This window comes from Sturnus vulgaris, chromosome 11, assembly GCF_052056855.1.
Source record: "Sturnus vulgaris isolate bStuVul1 chromosome 11, bStuVul1.hap1, whole genome shotgun sequence".
Classification (NCBI taxonomy): Eukaryota; Metazoa; Chordata; class Aves; order Passeriformes; family Sturnidae; genus Sturnus; species Sturnus vulgaris.
In genome coordinates this window covers 2,724,391-2,748,396 of record NC_142253.1, presented here as the reverse complement: position 1 = coordinate 2,748,396, position 24,006 = coordinate 2,724,391, and positions in this window count along the sequence as shown.

Here is a 24,006-nt window from a genome sequence, read left to right as displayed (position 1 = left end):
GCAATGCCACCACGAGCTCTCTGGACTTTGTGAGGTTGGCCAGGAGGTTTGGAGAGAGGCTGGAGTTGAGGAGGGGTCTGGCAGTGAGGCCTCCAAAAGGGTTTGTTTGGTGATGTCTTACACATTAAATCGTGGGTTTCTTTGCATAACCTTTTGCTGAATAGGAGTTTATGCCATTTATGCTAGAAATGAGCACTTAGCACTTGGGTCCTGGTGACATCAAGGTTATCTCTGACCCTTCTGGGGTCCCCACAGAGATCTCCCTGTTGGAGTTAATGTGCTGAAGTAAGGATGACAAATTACAATTAAACATTTGACGAAAGGGAAAATCATCTGAGATCTTGGGGTGGGCTGAAATCCAGGCGGCCAGACAGGAACGAGGGGCTGTGTCTGCTGCTTTGGGTCAGTCTTTGATGGCTTCTCCTAAATGCACTGGGAATTCCTGCTGTGAGCAGGGGGAGGAGCTGTAAAAAGAGCGTGACTTTTGCTAAAATGTCACTGCAAGCTGTTAGTGGAGGAGGAATGAGGGAAAACAACGCTGTGGTGTGCGAGGCACTGCGATGCCTTTGTTCTGTGCCAGCACAGCTCCCAGAGCCCGAGCAGGGTTTCAGCCCTGCTGCTGTGACATTTGTAAATGAGAACATGGCAAGGCCTGAGTTTGGCCAGCATAAAATGCTCTTTTTAAGGGTGGGGGATTTAAAAAAAAAAAAAAAAATGTCTGGCTTAATGGAAAAGGAGAATCAGTCCAGGGGTAAAAAAAAAAATGTAAAAAGGTTTAGGAAGCAAAACAGAATTTAGAAAGAAAGAGCAGAGCACAAATGCCAAATCACACAGGAGAAAGGGTCTTGCAGAGGTAGAATGAGGAGGGCTGGGAGGGAAGGGACAGGGAGAGGGGGGAAGCAGCTTCTGGAATGGCACAGAGGCTTAGAAAGCTAAAATGAAAACAAAAGGCCAAGGGGGAACATTCACATGGATATAAGGAAGAATGAATGGCTGTAAGGCATTTGAAGAATGCCTCTTACAGGCTCTGAACTGAGGATCCTTTTAAATTTGTTTGTTATGAATTTTACCCCATGTCCTGTTTTGCTGTTTGGTATGAGGCTGTTGTGTGAAAAATGCAGCCCTCGTTTCAGGGAGTGCCATTATTCCCTGGGATTTTATTCCCTGGGATTTCATGGATCTTAGCACTGCTTAATGTCCCCTTGCATTCTGCTGAGGAAGTGACAGATTGACTGGGGGTATCTTTGACCTCCTGTTTGTGCACCGGGTCCCTCTGTGCTGTAACAAGGGCAAACTCTTAATTTTAAAATTTTAAAAATGCGATTTGGAGACCAAGAGGAGCAGCAGAAACAAACCCTCAGCAGCAGCTGCTCAGGACTGGGGGCAGAGCTGAGCTCTCACCTTTGTTTTTTCCCTTTCCACCTCTTTCTGCCTCCTGCCTAATGAGGCACCAGCTCTTTGTGAGCACAGAACTGCTCAGGCAGAGCTGGAAGTGTGCTGAGAGCTGCCTCCTGTGCAGAAGGATTGTCAGCAAGGCTGCAGAGGAACTCCAGCACACCCAGCCTGGAGACCAGGGTAAATCTGACCCCTGAGAAACAACCCTGAGCTCCACCAGCTCCCACCTCGAGGGGGGAAACACCCGAGGTCTCATTTATTGCTGCTCTCAGAGGGGTTTGCAGCTTTTCCCATCAGAGGAGAGGGGCCAGGTGAGCCTCTTGTCCTCAGGCATGGACACAGGGACTGTCCAACAGCCCATGGGATGATGGAGTCACCTCCTGCAGGTTTGGCTGCTCCAGCCATTCGTGGGCAGCCCTTGGTGCTGCTGTGCTGGAAGGACATGGGACACACCTTCAGGGAGCCCTGCACCACTTCTCCATCCTCCCAGGCACGTTATCCCACGGTGGAGAGTGGAAATTTAGATAGAAATGGAATTCTTGACATTTTTCTGTCTTAATGGGGGTGGGAAGACATCTCTTCCAACACTATACATTAAAAAAACAAAGGCTTTGACTGGCAATATAATTATAGCCTGGATTGATTATTAAGTTATTGCATTTTCTGTCATCATTTGATGTTTACTTACAGGAGCTGGATGTGCCTGCAGTGGCTGGGAGATTCTGTAACCAGTTCTGGCAGTTTCATTCCAGAGCTTTACACATCCACCCAACAATAGAGTGATTTCATGAAGAGTGGGGTTTAAGTAAACCTCCAAACTGAAATTCATTTGCTCTGACATTAGAACCGTGCAAAAACGAGACACATGGAAAACAGCAGATGAGATTGGGCTATTAAGAATAATTAATACCGAATTTAATTGACAATTACTTAGCAAGAGTGATATTTGGCTTTCAAAGGCCATCTACGTTTACGGTGCTACACAGAACAATAAAAAGAAGCAATCTGTTTTAGGGAGATGAACATAAAGCGGGGGGAAATGCAAATGCTGGGCTCCTTTATCCTCGGGCAGTGCCTCCTGGAGCAGAGCAGGTACACGGTGGAGGAGCACACACAACTTCACAAGGCACCTCCTGATTGTTTCCTGGATTTTAATCCTTTTGGGAAAGGAGGCAGAGCTTTTAGAGTTGGTGTTATTTACATATAAAATATTCATCTGTTGTGTTAACAGGGCTGTAGAGTGTGAGCGTTTACCCACGGGCAGGTGACTCACAGCCATGGATAAATTCACTTTTATATTCAATCCCTGTTACTTTGTGATGCCTGGCAGTATTTTTCATGTCTTTTTTTTTTTTTTTTTCGTGTTCATAGTTTGAACACTGATCTCCTACACTCTCCTTTGTTCCCATGCTCGTTTTATTACCACTTTCTCACCCTTTAGGCTTTTCCCCCCACTTTGTGAAGCCTTTAGATGCAGGCAGAAAGGAAAGGGGTTAGAAATGAACAAATTAGGAAAAGAATCTGTAACGGAATGAATGAAAAAGCAGCACCATAAGGAATCAGTAACTAATGAGTAGGAAGTACTGTACAGTATGTCATTCATTTAGCCCTCCCTGCTCAGGGTAGGAGCAGATGGTGCCCTGAGGGACTTGGATGTTCCCATCCATGCTCCAACACTACTAAAGAGGTGAGATGAGAAAAAGAGACGGGATGGATCACACCAATCAGCCCAGCAGAAAAATGATTATGATTACATAACTAATGACCCAGGGAATTAGACAATATCAAAAATAGGAAGGATGCCAATTTGTGCTGTGACACATCTGAGCAGCCAAAGCAATATGGGGGCTGTGTAGTGAGAGTTGTGTGGTTAAGGAAAAAAAGAGGGGTTCCTCATCAAGCCTTCAAAAATATTCTTTTTATTTGACAGCAGTTCCTCTAGATGCTGAGGAAACACCACCACTGGGTATTCCTGCAATAACCCTGACTAGGTTGTGCACTTACAAGATCTCTTTTTGCCATATTTAGCTCAGCTGGAAACTTGTCAGAAGCTGGTTTTGCTCCAGTTTTGTTTTTCCTGTGAACACAGTAGGAATAGCACTGAGACCTCAGCACTGCAGCTGTGCAGGGATTTCAGAGTGGCTCCTGCTGAGGAGTGTGGAGCTGCCACCTCCTCCAGGAACAGCTGGGACCTGGAGTCATGGAAGTGTCCCCTGTAGGACCAGGAAGAGCTCTTGGTCACAGACCTGAAAAGGATGGCATCATGACCCTGCAGAAAACTGAAACATCCCCCACTGAAATATTCCAGGGGAAGGAATCTTGGATGAAATTGGAATTTACTCAGGAAAAGCTTTGGTTTAGCTGATCTCCCTCTCCCATTTCTGATCTATTTTCCCTTCCAGTTTAGTGACTGGTTTATTGAAATGTCTGGATTGAGATTTCAAACTCTTCCTGTGTGTGCTGTAATCCTGATCCCAGGATCCTGATGGTTGGTACATATGTGCCTGCCAGCTACTCACATTGAAAAAGCTGATTTTGTTGTCCCACAGCTCAGAGGTCTGGCTTCAAAACGTGGAGCAGCCCAAAAATGATAGGAAATGCAGCTTTTTGCCATCTGCTGGAAAATGTTAATGAGCTGATGATCTCATCCTCTGTTTTAGACAGGTGTCCACATCCCCAAAAATGTGATGAGAAATGACATCTTTGTTGACAGTCTCATCAGATTAATTGGACTTCAGGAGTGAGCTAATTCTCACATCAAGAGGCTTGAGAACAAACTGTGGGAGCTGTGTGAAGAACCTTGAACTCCTGCTTCTTGTGCTGTCACCAGATCATACCAGCTTTGATGGACTGGATTAGGAAATCAATATCCACACATTGACATGCTAATCCCTCCAGGGACACTCATTAAACACTGTTCAGATCAAGGGCCATAGCAGAGTGTGTGTGCAATCAGGAGCTGCAGCAGTGCCATGTTTCATTTGGGTATTTCCAAACAGGTTAATATAAATGGGTCAAAAACGTTAAAATATCTATTAAGCACCCCAAACCATGAATTTGGAACCTAAGGTGTAAAAAGCAAGAGGAAGGGTCAGGTTTTGGTGGTACATGCAAATTAATGAGGACAAACTGAGGAGTGAATGGGATCTGCTGGGTCATGGGTTCAGTCCTCTGCTGTAGCAAATATCCATGGCATGGAAAACCTTCCATGAGGTGCTCAAGTGCCACTTGAAAACTAATTAGAATTTCTTTCCTCTTGGGACTCTGTTCTGTAACCTTTCCCCAATAATGGGGAAGAGGCTGTCATCTAATTTCAGAATAAATATATTCCTGGCTAATTGATAATAATTTTTTCCCTCTTTTTTTAACTAATAAATCCTTTTCTCCTCACTGGGTGCATTTACAAACAGCAATATCTAATCTCTAAATAGATGGAGCCTCCTCTCTGAGGTTGGGTTGCCACATTTGGTGGATGTTGTCTCATTAAAGCATTCCTGGCCTTTGCCCATCTCTGTATTCCTTTTTCTTTGCACCAATTCCTGCAGGATTTCAGGATTTCAGGTTTTTGAGCATCAGGGTGATGCAGTGACATCACTTTTCCACATCACCATCATCCACCAGCTTCCATTCCTTGCCTTGCACAAACCTTCCAGTCCTGTTTTGGGACAGCAGATGCTTTTCCAAGGAGCCAGCTGGGGAGGTGGCTGAAATCCTGCCAGGACAAGTGTTCTGGTGCTGTTACATTTGCCTGAGGGAAGGTGGGGAAAAATAATAATTAAAAAAAAAAAAAAAAAATCACTGAAATATCCTGAGTAAACTCATTTATATTTTACTCTTTGGACTTTCTTTTTCGAATTTTCTGCAAGAAGTTGCTGACCCTGTAATTAAATAAATAGAATTAATTTTGTTTGATGCCACTCTGGAACTCACAGCAGAGGTTCAAATCACTCTTAATATTTAAATATTTTATAAAGAATAAATAAAGCAGCAGCATTTCAGATTGGATATTTTAACCCCTCAAAACATTTTTGTGGACATAATACTGTGCATGATACTGAATGTATCAGTTTTACTCCATAAATTCCTTGCTATTCTTTCTTTTTTATTAGTATTTTTCTGGATAAAGACAGAGCTTTCATAGCTCACCTGAAGTACCCGAGGTCCCCAAGTGTAATTATCTGAAATTTTTAAGATTATTGACTTAAAAGACCCAGTGGGGCTGCAGTTTCCTCTGTTTAATGCTTTGTCTGGTGAATCACTTCCTACAGGGTAATGACTATTGCAAGTCTCAGCTGAATGAAAAAAAAAAAAAAGGATTTAAATGTTTTGGGATTCCAGCAGAAAAAGGAAGGACAGCAAAAAGATTTGGATGTCTTCATTCTCGTTCTTTATCACATCTCATGCTTAATACCTGAAATATACAATCAGCCAATAGAATGATGACAGAGGTTTTGGATTTGGTGGAATTTTTGTTGGTTTGGGGGTTTCTTTTGGTTGTTTTTTTTTGGTTTTGAGGTGTTTTTTGGGGTTTTTTGTTTGGTTTTTTGGGGTTTTTTTGGTGTGTGTTTTGTTTGGGGGATTTTTTGTGTATGTTGATTGAAATGTTATAATGACCCATTATTCTAACTAATAAAAAAAACATCATCTCATCTATTTAGAAAAAAAGCAGGTTACCCCAACACACAAAACACCTAGATATTATGTGAACTAAGATAACATTTATTTCCAGGTTTTATGTTCTTTGTAGCTGGCTTCCATCAGATTTTCCTGATGATGAAGCAAGATTATATTCCAGATGAAGTACGATGAGGATACTTTAACTCTTTTCCTCTCAATTGCTCCCATAACCTTGTTTTACCTCATCCTGATTTGCTGCAGTTTTCACAAATCAAAGTGCTGCTGAATTCCATTTTTTCCCCATAAAATCTCATTTTTTAGTTTCCCAGATCACTGAACCCAGACCCAGCTCTGGCTGAGGGTCACTCCCAGTCCTGCACTGGAAGTTTTTCTCCAGCAAGAGAAGTTCATTCTCATCCTTCCAGGATACTGAAGTGGGATTGTGTTATCACTTTGGACTTCAAATAAGCATCTTACCGAGTTTCACTGACTGTAAATTATAATTTTTTGTCTTCATTTGATCTCCTTGCTCTTTCTTGATCCTCAAAGCAGGCCTTGCAAGGCTCTGTTTAATTGATTATTTGGCTGTTATCTGTTTCATCTTGCATGATTATCAAAGGCATTCTGGGCTGGCTTTGGAAGGTTTGTTAGCAGAGGGATCAGCTGGATCAATGGCACAGAACAGAGATGTTAATTGCTTTGTCTACAGCTCACTTTTAGTCCCCCTTGTCAATCTTGCCCGTCATGGTGGCGTGAACTCTTGAGACACTCTCCAAATATGCTGCAAATTCAAATTAATTTTCTTGTTTTGTGTTATATGTGTAAGATTTAGCCTCAACTGACACAGCCTTTGGGAGAAAATCTGAAGTTTCTGGGCTCTTTTCTGATATAAAACCATATTTGGTCAGTCAATGCTGTTGCATTCTGTGTTATTGAAGTGTTGGCAGAATGTTTTATAGAAAATAGTTCTCTGTAATTCTACCCACTCCATTTGTACAGGTCCCACAAAATTGCTTTTGTAGGGTCAGCATGGGTCAGGCAGTGTTGATGGGTGTGGAACTCAGCTGGCTCTGGGTTTAAAGTGACTTATTTTAATGAACTGGTAGAAATTTATACTTGTTTTCAACCTGATGGAAACCAAAACAGCAGAACCTTTAGAAAAGCTCTCTTTGTTTGCAGACAAGTTAAAACTCAGAGGTTTAAATCAGATATTAGGAAGAAATTATTCCCTGTGAGGGTGGGGATGGCCTGGCAGTGTCCAAGGCCAGGTTGGACATTGGGGCTGGAGCAGCCTGGGACAGGGAAAGGTGTCCCTGCCATGGATGGGGTGGAATTGGACGATCCTAAAGGTCCCTTCCAACTCAAACCATTCTGAGGTGCCACAGCTCTGCAACCTTCCTGCATGGATTATGTTTGAGCCATTTTTAGAAGTATTAATTATATATATTTCATGTGAGATGTGAGAGAAAAATTAAACATAAAGTTTCTAGCAAGCTGGCATGTAAATCAAAAAAGCTCATTGTTATCACTGGTGAGGAGCAGCCATTTATGAAAGATATTATTTTATTTATTTCATATTTTAAAAGGAGATATTTGTCTGGTGAGATAGTGTAATTGGGAGTGAAAACCTGCAGATTATTTTAGGTGCAGGTGACAGGATGACAGAGAATTACATATCATTACAGGACACAGAGAAATTTGTGTAAATGTTAATGCAGAAACGGGGGGAAAAATGGAAAAAGTTGAAGGGAGAGTGTGGAGGAAGAGGAACAGACACTGGGTCAGGTCAAGAGCATGGCAGCTTTTAGTGTAGAGGCAGAAATGTTTTAATGTGCTGGGGAGAGAGGAACTGCTGGAATCAGGGGTGAGGTGATGCAGCCACAGGACGGGAATGTGCCTGCTTTGCCAGCTCAGGGCTTGCAGTAATTCTCTTCCCATCTGAATCTCTCCCCTTTCCCTCCCATTGCAAACTCGGCAGCAAGGAATTGAATCCTCAGGAGTTTTGTTACATTAAAAAGGATCGAGTGGTTATGCTGCAAACCTTACAGAAAACAATATTTTAACTGGAAATGTTACAATATGCAGTACATCACAGTAACAATAATGCACAATAATACATTAACTACAATATGTAATTACATCCTTTGGGACGCTGTGGATGGATTGAGAAGTGCCCATACTTTGATTTTACCTCTCCTAACAAACATGGGATCATTGTGGGAATATCAACACAGGCAACAATCTCTGCCTTTTTTATTTTGTGTTGTTTAACCAACTTACCTTTGTCTGGATCCACAATAAGAGGGAGCTTTTAAAGCCCCATTATCTTCCCTCCCTTTCCCCCTTTTCTCAAGCCCTAGGTTTGAATAGAAATGTGTAAATAATGGGTCAATAACAGGAGGAGGCACGCACTGACAATCGTGTGAGGAGTCTTCAAGGTCAGATCTGGACAACAACCAGGGAGATCTCCTGTGAAGTTTGTTTTTTTTTTCTGTGTTCCAACATTTTCCTCCACTCATTTTTTAACTGTTGTGGGGAAATGGCAGATTTCATGTGTTTATATCTATTTTGTGTGCTTGTGCAGCACAGGTTGTGCATGGGCACGCTGGAGATACATCAAAGGCAATGATTGATTTGGTAGACGATGACCAAACATGTTTAAAACACTTCTTGTTCTTGTAAATGATAATTGTTCCCTTTTTTTTTTTTCTATCCAGAATAAATTGCCCAGACACAAAGTGTCATTAAATGCTCCTCTTTTTCAGCTTACCATTTCCCCATGTCCAAATTTCAATATTAACACTGTGTTCCTTTGTGAATTGAGCTTTTATTCATTATATTCCTTTTTAGACTAATAGTTATTATTATGCTGCTCATACTTTAGCTTCAGAGCTAATTATAGTCTTTGGCTCTCTCCTTCTGGAATATAGATACTGATATATATTAATGCCACGTACCTTGCTCTCCAGCCAGCACTTATTTCACAAGGATGCTGTGATTTTCTCCTCTTACACTGACTAAAACATCCCAATTTTATTTTTTTTTCTTTTTTTTTGCATTATCATTTTGCCCTGCTGAAAAGCATTATCTGGGAGAAATCTCTGCAAAGAGAGATCACACCCCTCCCTGCCAGGGTTGGAAATCCCTTAATACAGCCATGTACTGTCAACTCACACATAATGAAAATGTCAATAGTGCTCAGATTGGAGCAGTTTAAGGCACTGAAACAGATGTAGCTCCACACAACATAAATCTATTGAGCAGAGAGGGGGGGAGAATGCTTGGTCACACAGCCATTAAAAAAATGAAAATAAAGCCCAACCTTTAACTGAAATTAGCCCTGAAAATCCTGCCAGCAAATAATGCAGAGTGGTGAAGTCTGGGACAGCAGGGTTGTGTTTGGGTGGTGGATCCAGGGGGATTACAGGGAATGGGATCCCAGTTCCTGCTCCCTGCTGATGGGATGGCAAACCCTGCAATCCCCACTTCAGTCCTCAGCTCTCCTGCCCATAACACAGCAAAAAAAAAAAAAAAAAATTTGTTCAACCTTCACCTTGCTAAATCCTTTGCAGGCAGGGTGGGATGTAGAGAGAGAAGTTCTGCTCCAATCACAGACACAAACAGAGCAGCTATGAAAGGCTTGGATAAAATGATGGAATCTCTGGTGTCTATCCCTGAACCATGCAGGAAAATAAAACCTGAGCTCTTCCTTTCATTTGGCATTCCTGCTTTTGGATTGGCTGCTTCAGATTTAGGTGCTTCTCAATCAAGAGGCAAGGGCAACATCTGAATCCACTCAGGAAATTTAATATCCTTTAAACACTGCTTTGAATTTTCATTTTTATTTCCTGTCAGGTCTTTTTAGGTCAGTGTGAGTAATACACAGTTGGTTAAGACTTACAAAACGGTCACAAAATTATGTGAAAACTGCTGTTTAATAATCAGTGGAACAATGGCTCCCATGAAAGTGAGTGGCCAAAAGGTCACACACGTCCCAGGATTTATGAGCAGGGTAGTATTCACACAATTTATGCAATTTAGAAATTTCAGGGAGTACAGAGAAGACTCAGAGAATGGTGAAGTGGTTGGAAAATGTGTCTGTCAGTAGGAGCCTGCAGGTGCAAAGAGAATATTACCAATTCACCCAATGAGTCTCTGCCTTTCCCTGTGAGAACCCAAATGTGGATAATCAGCTCCTTCAAAAGTTACTGTGAGATGCTTGTCAGGGGAGAAAAAAGAGTCATAGTCTCAGCAGGCAATTAACTATTTCATCTGCTCAATGTATTTTGTGGATTTTTCTCTCAACAGCACTTTTCTTAAAGAAAATTATTCCACCTCCCATAAAATCTGCTTTGCTCCAGCAAGGATTTATTCATCAAAAAGCTTCCAGGACCAGTGAGAGCCTGTGAGGTAAAATTAATGACTGAGTGTTGGTATCAGCAAGGTTTCTAAATTACTTGTAGTCCTGGAGAACTTGACAGTACTCCTGAAAATAGTTCAGGAAAGGCTGCAGAGACATCCTTTAAATTCAAGAGGATCTGAATAATTCTGTGGTGAGAGGCATTGCCTGTACCTGTGTTTGCAGGGTTTTACGGGGCAGGGCAGAGCTGGGACCAGCAGAGATCTCCTTAAACAAATGTACCTCAGCCTCACATCGTGGTGTGCACTAAAAGGGAAAAGGAACACTGATCCCATTTTTCCATGCATTCATCATTTCCTCGCTTGCCTTGCCTGTACACACACTCGGAGATTGTGGTTTTCCTCACATTTCCCCCCTGAAGTCTATAAGCTGTTTGTATTTACCTCTCCAATGACTCATTCTGCATTGTTTGTGATATTTATTTACCTTTGAAATCGCTCTCAATGCAAAATCCCATTAATGCCATTGAAGGGCTGACCACTTTGTGTGGCATTGATATCCTGCAAGGACACTGAGGAAGGACGTGGGCAATATCTCTATTAATGGGAGATAATCTTATTAATGAGTCAAAAGAAATCAGCCTGCTGTTCAAAAAAGATAACAATTAGAAGGGAAATTGTGCCACAAGGAAATGTAATAGCACTGGGAAGGTTTCCTTGTTGTCTGGAAATTCTCTTTTTGAAGAGTATTTACAGGACTGGGAGACAAAATGCCTACAGCACCCAATATTTCAGTGTTGTGGGTGGGATTTGTCACTTTTAGGGCAACATTGTTGTAAATTAGTCTTTGCCAGATGCTTTGTCTTGTGGCCTAAATTGCTGTAAAACCCATTAGGGTGTATAATGCACATAAAAGGGACGGAGGAGTTGCAGAATCACTGCGATAAGGGATTATGTGTTTCTTGATTGTTATCCATTAAACAAAAGGAATTTCATCATCCCACTTGAATCTTGCCTTAGATGCTTGTGTTTGAATCCTTAATGAAGATTAAAGGCTGGAGCTGCAATCTGCCAATGGAATTTCTCCCCTCTTACGTTATTGTTCATTAAATACCAGTCATTCCTTTGTGCTTCTAAAGAAAAAAAAAAAAAAAGCTGCCAGGATGTTTTAAATCACAAATGTTGGGGAAGGAATGATGGGCAGGGAGTGTCCTTGGCCCTGCCCTCACCCCATCATCCCCCCTCCAGAATGAGAGGGACACAGTTTATTTATCAGCCCAACAAAATGATGTATTTACTCAGAGATTCAAGGCTCCAGGCTGGCATACACTACGTGGCTGTCTCTATATTGCAAATGCTTCATTGCAGGCTGGAGTTATTGGGGAATTACTGGGATTTCAATATTCTCCCAAGAGTCAAGACAATATCACTGCTAACCCTGGGTGTGTGCACCATAAAATTGCAACCAAGCGAAAAACCTGCCTGTAGTATTTTATTTTTAGTGGGTAATTTTTATTATTCACACTCTTGGTTTATTTATCTACTCGGTGTGGATTGCAATAATACAAAAGAAAATTTAAGAATAACTTTCAAAACTATTTCCCAGTACGATTTCTGTGGATATTGCCATTCTTCCATGAAAATCCACATGAAATACATCCTCTTATGAGTTTTGGTTCAGAGTCAAAAAGCTCAAAGAATGTAATAGAAAAAAAGTGACCTGTGATCCATTTGCTCAGCTTTCCTTCCCTCAGTTCATTTTCACTTGAAGATCTGAAATTTCCTTCCTTACAATCTTGGCACTGTGGTCGTTTATCTCTGAGGATTGTCTCAGGGAATATCATTTCATGTCAGCAGCTGCTGAAGGTGCCCCCAGCTGATCCTGAGCTGTCCCCACGTCAGCTGAGCTCCTGCAGATGGTGATGAAGAGGGGAGGAAGGTCTGGCTCTCTTCAGGCTCTTTTTGAGGTCACTTCTTCTGGGAAAAAAATTGCTTCTGAGACTTGACAGGCTTGGATTTAAAATTCTGCTTCTCCTGTGTTCTGGTGATGGTGGGGAGCTGCATTTCCTTGTCTGGGAAGGATAAACCTCGCCTAAACTCAGCCTGGCTGGCTCCACCAGGACTGGGGGAGTTCCTGGGAATTCAGGAGAGAAGGATCCAGCTTGACTAAAGGCACAGGGACAGACACCTGATCCCTCACCCTGGAACAAGTGATCCTTTTTCTGGCTTTTTTTCTCCTGAAATCCCTGCTGTGGTTGGGCTGAGGTGCCCTGGCTGGGTGTGTTCCTTCTGGTTCATCTCCTTCATGAAACCTGGTGGAAATCATGGTGGCTCCTGGTTAATCTCCTTCATGAAATCTGCTTTTGCCTTTTCCTGTGGTTCACTTCCATGACTACATTTTCCCTCTCTATTTTATATTAAACAAATTATAACTGTACTTTCTCTGGGAACCTGTAGAGCCAGGTCTGGGGCTCTGGCAGTGTCACCTGTGAGTCTTTGACACTGCTGCCTGTGAGTCCTGTTGTGATGGTCTCGTGTCACTGAAATGGGAAGAAAATGTTGTGAGGAGAATGTAGATCGAGCCACTTTCCTATTCTTTCAGGTAGAAAGCAGATAATACTTCAGGGCTTTGTTGTTATTCTGTTTTTCTGAGAGCAATATTCAGGGGAACAGTCTGCATCTGCTGAACCCACCTCCTTTCCTTTCCCAGCTCAGAGCTCTGTTTCTTTGGGGAGACAACAAGAGTGTGAGGCTTGGTTTTAATATTCATTTAGAATCTCAGTGTGGTTTCTTTTCAAACAGAAAATCGCTCCCCATGCTGAATGATGCTGATGCATGCAGGGCTCAGAAAACAGCCTCGTGTCTTGTTTAGGCTTGGGAATTGGAAAAATGTCAAGATATGATGAGTGTGTAGATTTTCTGATTCTTTTTGTCGTGTAAGACCCTTGGAAGATGAGGTGTCGGAGCGATTTCATGCTGTGTAATATCATGTCATTGGCAGGGTCTCTTTGGTAATGGAATTTGGGTTTTTCAAAGTACAGAGGCTGCTAAATCAGCCTGCATGAAAAGCCAGGGTTTAGGGCTTGTAATTGTGTCACTTCAATGAGAAACTTAAAAACTGGTGTTAAAGGCAGTGCTGCTGCCTAGAAGTGTCTCCCAGAGTACAAAGGTACAGGACAGAATGGACAGAGAAAAAATACCTTAGAAATAAAATCCAGTAGCTTAGTATTTAAACCAGCTCCACCCACAGCAGCAGGATAAGATCTTTCACTCCACCTGAATATCAGGAGGTAAAACCGGTGTCTACCCTTTATTTAATTTTGCTGCCTGTTAATTAAAAATCCTCTTTTTAATCCAAATTAAATCTGCTAATCTTTAGTGGGCTTTTACAAAAGGAAACTTTAAGTCAGAGTTTGAGTCCTTTATGATAAAGTTCCATTTTGGGGCAAAATAGATTCCATTTCAATTTTCAAAAAGTTTTCAGAAGTCTATTGAACATGGAGATAGGTGACTTTTTTTTTTCCCTAGGATTTTTCTCCCCAGTAAGACACATGGCACTTTTGTCAAGACAGGAATGCAATTGCTGCAAACTTTCATTATTATTTTTGGTTCTGTGTTGGTTAATCATAGAATCATTGATTGGTTTGGATTGGAAAGGATCTCCTCATCCAACCCCCCTGCCATGGGCAGGGACACCTTCCACTATCCCAGGCTGCTCCAAGCTCTGCCCAACCTGGCCTTGGACATTTCCAGGGATGGAGATTAAAAGCAAACAAGCTGTTATTAAAACAAATAACCAAAAAAAAAAAAATCACAATTCTTCGGGAATTTTCCTCTAAATAGTGTTGAGCAATGCTTTTGAAAGAGGAGCCAAAGGTTCTTGTGTGTGTGCTCACAATGGACCCATGAGACAGAGACCCTGAGTGTGCCTCCAGTTAGAAAAAAAAAGCAAATTTGACCAAGAAAATGTTTATTTCTACCATTTTCAGGGTGATGGAGTTTAGCCACCTTCTCTTCAAGGAAAAAAAAAAAAAAACAACAAAAAAAACCAACAAACAAACTACAGGCTGAATGGGACAGGGTTTGGAGTGTGACAAAGATGAAATAGGTGTGACAGCCTGGCCAGCTTTGTGGCAGATCCACGGGGCCCTTGAAGCCCACTGTGCCTGGCAGAAATGTCCCTTGCTGTCCTCACTGCTCCTGCAGCTGAAGCTTCTAAACTCTGCACGTCCAGATTGCACAAGTGTGCATTTAGGTTTGGGGCGTTTGTTCTCAGGGTAAATATTTGTTATGGATCCCCGAGGTCTCAGCCTTCTGTTTCGTGCATCCATAAACTCTGGCTGCCATCAGGACATTGGCACTGTCCCCCTGGTGCTGCTCAGCTCCACATCTCACTGCTCCCATTGCCCCTCCACACCTGAGCTCAGCATCCCTGCCCAAGCCAGGCACACACGGTGTTTGTGCTGCCCCTGGCACCTGCTTCCATCCCCCTGCTCTGACCCCAAAGCAGGAATCCTCACAGGCAAGCAGTGAAGGAAATTGCCATGCCCAGGGACACCAACGCTGTTTTATTTTCATGGGGTTTAACCTGAAGCAGGTCTGTGGCTCTTTCTGGTGATGCATGGCTTTTCCCTGGGGGCTGTTTTACTTTTTAATATTTGATCATGCCCTGCAGATGGTCGTGTGGGCTTCCAAGGGGATGGGCCAGGTGTTTTCCTACACTCGTGCAGAGCATCCACTGAGAGAGTTATTGCCTCACACTGCAAATGGATGTGGCTGGAATGATTTTTACACTCTGCAAATGAAACTGTGGGCTTTATTTGGGCTGGTTTTTTTAAGCTGAAGTCCTTCATTCATCCTTGAATGGTGGTACTTCAATATTTCTGTAGAGGGCTGCAGCAGAAGTTTTGTAGCATATAAAATGACACTTGTGGGTTGATGGCACACAATCTGTGCCCGTGTGAGCAGACAAGAGGAAGAGGGAGGCAAAAGTCTGAGATATGGAATATTTCTGTAAAATCCTGTAAAAACACGTTGATCAGAGGAATAATAGTATTAATAGTATAATATAATAGTACAATAGCATAATACTATTATTATAATAGAGTATATTATTGTATTATCAACAGAGAGCTTGTCAGTCACACAGGAGCCTTCTCCCCTGGCCTGGGCAGGGGACAGAACCTGGGCAGGGGACAGAACCTGGGCAGGTTTCCCTCCAGGAGCTCTGAGAACAGGTGAGAGCAGAGCCATGGCAGCTTTGGGTGACAAAGAAAAAAAAAAACAAAACACTAAAACCCTTGAGTTTCCTCTTCCCTCCAGCACTGCCTGTCCTGTCCCCTGATAATTTCTGAAGGTCCCTGTCTTAGGAGAAGATTTTGGCAGCTGAAGTTCTCGTTGTCCCTTGCGGGCTGTGCTGGGAAGGGGGATGATGAAGAGGGAGCTGTGGTTCATTCGAGGTGCCCTGATGGGCACTGACAATTAGCACTGAACGCATCAGTGCCCACAAATGGCCTGGCTGCCGTCACTCAGGGGCTGACAAAAGCCAGGGCCTCATTAATATTTGGGGGAGCTCGGATGTTGAACTTTTCTTCAGATTCCGGGGGCTGAGTCGGGAAATCTTTCCCTCTCCCACACACACACATCTGTTTGTGAGCTGGAGATGGATTTTTGGGAGGAGGGACACGAGGTTTGGCTGCTTTAACCATTTTTATTTGCCACTGAATTATCAAAGTGCTTTAACCACTTTTATTTGCCACTGAATTATCACAGTGACCCGAGCAGAGCAGGGGTAACACCAGTTTTGTCACTGTTGGGGCAGACATGACATACAAAAGGACACATTACATTTCAGAAGGCTAAAATCCTGTTTATTCTTTTATACACTCGACAAAGTTTTCACTTTATTCATTGGTTACAGTAGATCAACATAACGTTCATGGGTGCAAAGCAATCTCCACCACTGTTTTTCACAAAAAACTTTTCTAAAAATACTTTTCCCAGCTGCAGGTTTCTTCTTGCTTATCTTCTTCTCCTTCCTCTCTTCTCAGTCTCCATACCAATGGTCTTGGTAAAATTCCTTTCAGGAGTAAACCTTGTCAATTAACTCTCTCTGGCTCACAGACCAGCTCTAAACCCCTTCCACACAGTTTGAAGGAGCAGGTCCCAATTCCAGCTGCTAAACTCTGGGGCACAGCACTCAGCAAGGTACAGAGAACTGGAATCTCAATTTTAAATGGCTCCATACAAGACAAGTTTAATTTAGTGGGAGAAGGTGGGTAACAAACTCGTCCTATTCACTGGCACTGTGATCCGTGGGTGAGATGGAATTCATGTGTGACTAAATATTCATGTATGAATGGCAATGGTCTGAAATCAGAATCCTGCCCAGCATGGAGCTACATCTGAGCCCTGTCTGCAAATCTGAATTAAATAGGAAAAGCAGACATGCACTTGGAGAAAGTGCTTGTTCACAAATCAAGTTAAATATAAAAAGATTAATAAATGCTAAAAATTAGGTTTTGATGAGAAAGCTTTTTTTTTACAAGGCCTGTGAGAAATTTTGGGGATTGTGTTGGTACTTTTCCTGTAATGAAAACGTTCACAAATTGAGGCAATTTTTTGAGCATGACCATTTTTACTTCAAATGAATGGATTAAAAAAGCTTTGGGAAAGCAGAAGGTGTGAGTTAAAATGCAGAATGTCAGAATTGCTGCTGTGAAATCTATAATTCAATCTTGCTTTATCATCCTAAGCAAAAGATGGATTTATAGTAATGGATTGTCAGTTTTAAACTGCACTGTAGCTTTTTGTAATAAGCACAAGTAGAATCTTGTCAACCAGACATGCAATATTTTTCCACATAAATATTTTCCCTTGTAACAGTCTGTCCTGGTGCCTGCATTTTTAACAAGACACCACCACTCTTTGTGGGGATATTTTCTCACATCACCCAACACGAGGGGTGAAGGACTGAGAACAAAATGCTTGTGCAATTAAAATTATCCCGTTTCAGTTGAAATCGTCCTTATTGATGCAGGGCAGCCGCTCATCATAATTTATTCAGTGATTTCTCTTTCTTTTGTACCTGAAGACAGGCCTGCTAAGTCAGAGGTTATAACCCTGCAAAAAGGAGCCAGTAATTACACCTGCCAGCATCTCCCCCTGGCCACTGGCACAATCACCCATCAAGGATAATTGACAAGTAGCTAATAGGATAAGCTTTTGTTTCTTTGGGTTGTTTTCTTGTGTTTTCCCCCTGCTCAGCAAGGGGAAATCCATTAACTGGTGAGGCTGCACCAGGAATGTGCTGGTGGGCACACAAGAACCGAGTCCTTGAAGCCACAGGGAAGGGACAAACATCTTTAAGAGGGAGAAATAGATGTCTTTCATCTTCTCTTTGACATCTAAATTCCCAGCTCGCTGGCTGCTGGAGCTCAGCACGTGCTGGAGCTGCCCCAAAGGAGCTGCAGATGCCATATGGGCTCCACCTGAGCTGGGCTGGGCAACAGGTTTGCTCTGGGGCCAGCTCAACAAGGCACAGCTCCCGGCTTTTCATTCCAGGAGCCAACAAAGCAGCTGTGTCTGGGCAATGGTGGGGCAGGAGGAGACCCCAGAACCTCTGGGAATTACAGAATCCATGAAGCCCTGGGAGCTGAGGGAGGAAGAGGAGCACCCGGCATCCTTTTATTGCCATAGCAGTATCTGCTCACAGCTTGGTGAGGGCAAGCAGAGCTCACTGATCGAGGCTGTCACAGCAAAGGTGTGAGTTCTGAGGCCAGGAAAAGGTAAAAGTCAGGGGGAGAGGAAAGCTCACAGCTCAGGGCACCCCGTGGGATGTGGGGAATGAGGATACCCAGCTCCAGCATCGCTGACCAGTTTGGGTTTACCCCCATCCTGACCCGTGGTGCTGCTCTGATGTTTGCCAGCTGCTTTTCAGGCAAAGGAAATGTGGATCTTTCCCCTCTCCAGGCCAGACCCACAACAATTTCTCTGCATTTCAGTCAACTTCTAAAGATGAAATTAAACCCAAAATTCCCCAGGAAAGGGAGACCTTTGTAGGTCAGAGAGCAGCGTGAGTTTGGTCACTGTTTGCTGCTGGCTGCTCTAAACCCACCCCTCCCTCAGTCTGGGGATGTTTTTAACCTTTTTTTTTTTTTTTTTCCCAAATGCCTGATTCCCTTCCTGCATCTCCCCTCCTAGAGCTAGCTCTGGCAGTGCAGTGCAAGTGTCACATCCCTCATCTCCCCCCAGCTGCATTTACTGGAGTGCAGCGATGCTCCTCGGATCCACTCCAGGGCTCTCCTAAGTGGCGCCTTCCTCCTGTGCCTGTTCCCTGGGGATTTCAGGTTTGCTCCCTTGCAATCCTCCCCACACACCTCAGTGCCTGTGCATCAAGGTATGTGCACATTTCTGAAGGCATGGTATTAACTTGTATTATTTGTGTTTCAAATATGCAAACCCGTTAAATCGAATCACCTGCTGAATTTCCTTTCCAGACCGAATCCTGTTACCTTTGAAAGAGCACAAAAAATGGGTTCTAAATAGGTCCTGTTAGAAAAAAAAAATCGAAATTATGAATAAGGATGTTTCAAACCCTTTAAACCATCTGGATGCTGCCAGCTTACCTTTTGTGCCTTTAATTTAAAAGGAATGCTAAAATGAGTGCAAACACTGGAAATTATGGCTCTCCGTGGAATACTAATCTGTAATATTTGCATATTTCTGACATTTTGAAATTCCCCAGACTCTCGCTGCTCCATGCTCCCGTCAGGGCAGTTTTGAGGATGTTCTGTGGTTATGAGTAAGGAATGAGAGCTGAGAGGATCTCATCAGGGTGCTCTGTGTGACTTGGACAGCCTCCTCTAATTTTGGGATTTGTCTGACTAAAATCAATACTCCATCCCTTATCATTTAGGGAGGCTGCAAGGACCACGATTCCATCAGGAATGCAGTAGGATTTTCTTTAATCATCCTTTTCTCTGTGTCCTGTTTCACATTGCCAGTGAGAAGGACATTTATCCTACAGCCACTTCCTAAAACCAAAAACACTCAGGATCAGGCTGCAGGTGTGCTCAGCCCTTTACAAAACACCTGGATAGGATGGCCTGGATACCATAAGGTGAGAAAATTCAGAACAACTTGGAATTTGTATTTAAGGCTGGATTTTCCACAGTTCCTTCTGCCTCAGGTGACTTGACTAAAATGCTCTTCTCTGTGGATCACAGAAAACAGGGATTTTCTAAGAGGAGTCCAGGGTGGATCCTGGGAAGGATCATTCTGCAGCTTGCTGTGAATGTGTTTTTTGAGGTGTTGATGTAATGTGCAACTAATTTTGGTCTGGGAACTGTGTTTTGGGGAGAAACCAGTGCTGCCAGTCATGTTTGCTTCTCAAGTTGGCCCTGCTTGGCTGCACTAAGGAACCTTGCCTAAAAATCAAGGCAAGAATAAATCAAGTACATAGAATAAAAATCTACGTACATCTATTTCAGCTTCCAGGTTGAAACAGATGTACATAGCTGTACACAGATGTAAAATCAAAAGCAAAAAGTGCTATTTTGGAACTTATTCCAACACAAATTCCACACTGCTGCAGGTATTCCTCATTTTACCCATTCATTTCCACTGCAGAATTACCAAGGCCCAGAACTTCTGCTGGGCTTTTTCAGACCTTATCTCCATCACCCTCTCCACTAGTTCAGAAGGATGTGACTGCAAGCAATTAACATTTTGATGCACTTCACCACGCAATTGCCAGCCTTTATTTCCTTCCCATTAAAATCATTGGCTCACTTTACAGCTGGCTTGGTTTTTAATCTGGTTTTTGCTATTCCTATGGTAATGGAATCCATTCAATTAACACTCTGTTGGCTGCAGGGGAATACCAATCATTAAGCAATGCCTATTTGCCCTGGCCAGGAGTGGAGGAGGGGTTGCTTTTTGCTCTGTCAGGGGTAAAAATTTTGAAATTTGATGCTGTCAGGGCTTCATTTTGTGAGGAATCCAGGTAATTATTTGGTTTTGCTTGGCTGTGTGGGGAATCTCCATGTTAGGATACTTGAGTGCAAAAGGGACAGTTTGGCTGTGGGCTTGTATTTGGTGGTTTGGGCAGGGTTTGGGGTTTTTTGGAGGGGCAGCATGTAATATTTCAGAGATTTGGGATTTTTCTGGTTGGTGGTGGGGTTTTATTTGTTTCTTTTGGATTTTTGGTGAGGTTTTGTTGCGTTTTGGGGATTTTTTTTTAATTGAATCAACCTTGTTTTGTACAGCAAAAGACGCCTGGAGAAAATGTGTTTGAATTCTGCAACCCTGCATTGTGAGGAGATGAACAGCATGAGAGAATAGAGCAGAAACCAGTGAACCTGAGGTAGACTTGAACTTTCTGCATTTCTTTGGTTGTAGATGTCTTTTCATTACCATGGGAGGCATCCCACCGTTGGCCAGTGCCCCTGAATCTGAACGAGCTCTGTCACAGCACTTGGGGGAAGAAGACTTTTAATGCTGCCAGCAAAATATTCACAGAATTTGACCAGGATAAGGAATCTTCCTGCCCAAGAAGGAAGGAATCCCAGGAGGGGATGCCTGGAATTGGGGCACAATTATTTGGGAATCACTGAGCATCCATCACTGTCACCCAACACGTCTTATCTGGCTGCCTCCACATCCTGTTTTTTTCTTCCCATACTTCAGAAAGGATGAGGGTCATGGCCAATGTCCCTTTTTCATCTTTAAAAGTTCTGTTTTGCAGAGAAAGAAGATCTAGGGGCTCAAATGTTCTCGTGTGTATTCATTCAATGGTTGGACTTGATTTTGGTGGTCTTTTCCAACCTTAGTGATTGCATGGTTCCATGAAAATGATTATAGGCTAGATAGGAATAAATCTGCCCTGCCTGAAACCATATTTCAAATCATGGTATGATACACTGGTTTAGTAATCATGTGGAAATTATGATTTTTAATTTTTTTTTTTTTCTGGAGAAGAAAAAAGCAGCAGACAAACTTAAGAAAATTGACAGTGTAACATAAAATGTAAAATAAATTTTGTTTTCCCAAGTCCTGTTCTAGCCAACCTCAATGCATAATTCACAGCAGTTTCACACTCAGCCCCATTACACAACTGGTGTGTGTTTCAGGAGGAAAACACACCAAATGTTTCCTATTTGCAAATCTCACAAAATCCAGGGTGATTTTCAGTTTCACCACAAAATAGGAGACCCACACTCCCATGGTCTTGAATTTTGTGGTTGGAGTGTTTCATTGCCAGAGGGGTGGGAAAAAAAAAAAAAGCTGAACAGCCTGTTCAATTAAAATCAATGGAAATTTTCCCAGGGACTTCAATGAAACTGAACATGGGCACCAGATCTGTGAAGATGGCTGGAAATGGTCCGTGGAGAATTCCAAGGCAGGCAGCTTTGAACTGGATATGAAATAAATGGGAAAGCAAGTGCAAGTGGCTGCCAGTGGGGCTGTGATAAGGCAATGTGCAAACACTTCCTCTGATAGCCCTGGAATTAGCTGCAATTAAGTGTGATTTTGATAAGGAACACATGGAATTTCCAGTTCATCGCCATGAGCAACGCTTGTGCAAAATTCCTGCAGCGAACTGTGAGTCTCTGCAGGCTCTTCCTGAGGCTGGCTCTGTCTACAAAGCCTGTGGAAATTCCAAATTTCCAAAAACTGGAAGAAATTGGGGCACACTGGAGTGAAATATTTGCTAAATTGGAGTTTAATGAGAAACTGGAAATGGAGGAGGCATCAAAACCTGTGTGAGAAACAGAAAGAAGAAATGTGGAGGGCTGCAGACTGGAGCATGGAGTGTCCCAGTCCATCACCTCTCTCAGGTGGATGCTGTTTGCAGGGCAATCCCTGAGCTCACCGAGGTCTATTTTGTTTTTATTTTCAGGGTTATGCTCTGGTTCACTTGGTGCAAACATCAAGGATAACAATCAGGTAGATGCTGGGGCATTTACACGCACCATAAAGCTGGTATACATCAGAAATATGGTTCACACAGTAAATACGGTGCTAAAAGAAAAAAAGGTTTGGGATTTCTTTTTGCTCTCTCTTCATTTTTTCTTTCCTCCTTTCTTTTTTTGGGGTAGGTGAGGTGCTGTTTTTCTTTAAAAACTGCTCTGTTTGCATGTCCCTGCTTAGGCAGTGCCTAACTTAGGGGGTAGTGAAGATCCCTTAAGGAATTCCCTAAAAGGGAACCTTAATTAATTAATTACTGTTTCCAGCTGTATGGAAATGTGCCTGCCCCTGGCAATGCAGGGAAAGATGCTGAATGGTGACAACGTTGTCCTCCACCTCCTGATCATAAAAACTCTTGATCTTTCCTATTTCAGCACGTGGAGGGGGCTCAGCCTGTCTCTGAATGTCCCTACATGTGCTCACCCTCATAAATTCTGTCTGTACAGAGCATTTTCTCAGTGATTCTGCTTTAGGAAAAGGCAAGAAGCACACACACTTAATAACAGCTCCAGCCCAGAAATGATCATCAAAGCTGTCCTGGTTTTCAGAAAGCCTCACAGAAAGTACCAGAGCCATGGCACATCTAAATTAAAGCAGTGAAATCTGCAGTGTGAGTGAGCCCAGGGCTGGCAGGGCAGGTGAGGGATTCACTCATTTCTGTCACTGATTTCTGCCCTCAAGGAATTTGTCGGGAAATGCTGTCAGCTGCTTTGCACTCTGCAGCGACAGGATTTGTCTTTATTCCCCCCAAATAATGTGCCTGAGTGTGTTTTAAAATGGGGTAGAGGGTTGTATTTTAGCCCACAGATAATGAAGATTGCAACAAAAATGATGTTACCTGAGCCCAGATTAAGCCTCTAGACATCAGGTGATTTGGAGCTGGGCTGTGACCACCCTCCAGCCAAGTTTGGGTTTAATGAACCTGCTGGCACCTCTGCCTGTCCTGTGGGACCCTCAGCTCTTCACTGTCCCTGCTGCTGAGACAAACTTCTTCATGTGTGGTGGAGCTTTTATTCATGGGGGTGGCTTTTTATCGAGAAAATTTGCTGGTTTATAGCTCTGTTTCTTTTTCCTTTGTCTTTCCTACCCATAGTGGTGCCTTTGCCTCGTTCCTGTCGTGCTGGGGGTGAGCTCTGCTGTTGGTTAAAGAGGGATCAATGCAGAATTCCCTCACCATTACCCTCTACATCTTTACACGTGAACAATTTCCGTTTTGATTTTCCATCGGCTCCTACAGTTCAAACTGCTCCAAAGATGAGAACGCTTATTTTTGCACTTGTACTATTTAAGGACTTCACCTAACATTTAATTCTGCGAATGGCAGAAGTGCTGAGGAATTTGGAGTTTGGGTGTGCCACACATGGAAATCTGCACGTTTGTACTGGCAAAAACCTGCATGTAAATGCAATTATTCTTTAGTAGAACTTAATTTGGGCAGCTGAATCTGCCTGAAGTGGAGTTGGGATGAGCCATATCCGTGCTAGGAAGATGTTTTAGCAACGTTTTGTATTTCAGACAGCCCTTACATAAAAATGATGGGTTAATAGCATTACCAGAATTTCATGCTTTCATGCCCACAAATTAATCTACAATTTATAGTGGGATCCAAACCCTGCAGCTGCTACAGGGAGAAAACTTTTGTTCCTACCTTAGGAATTGCTCAGC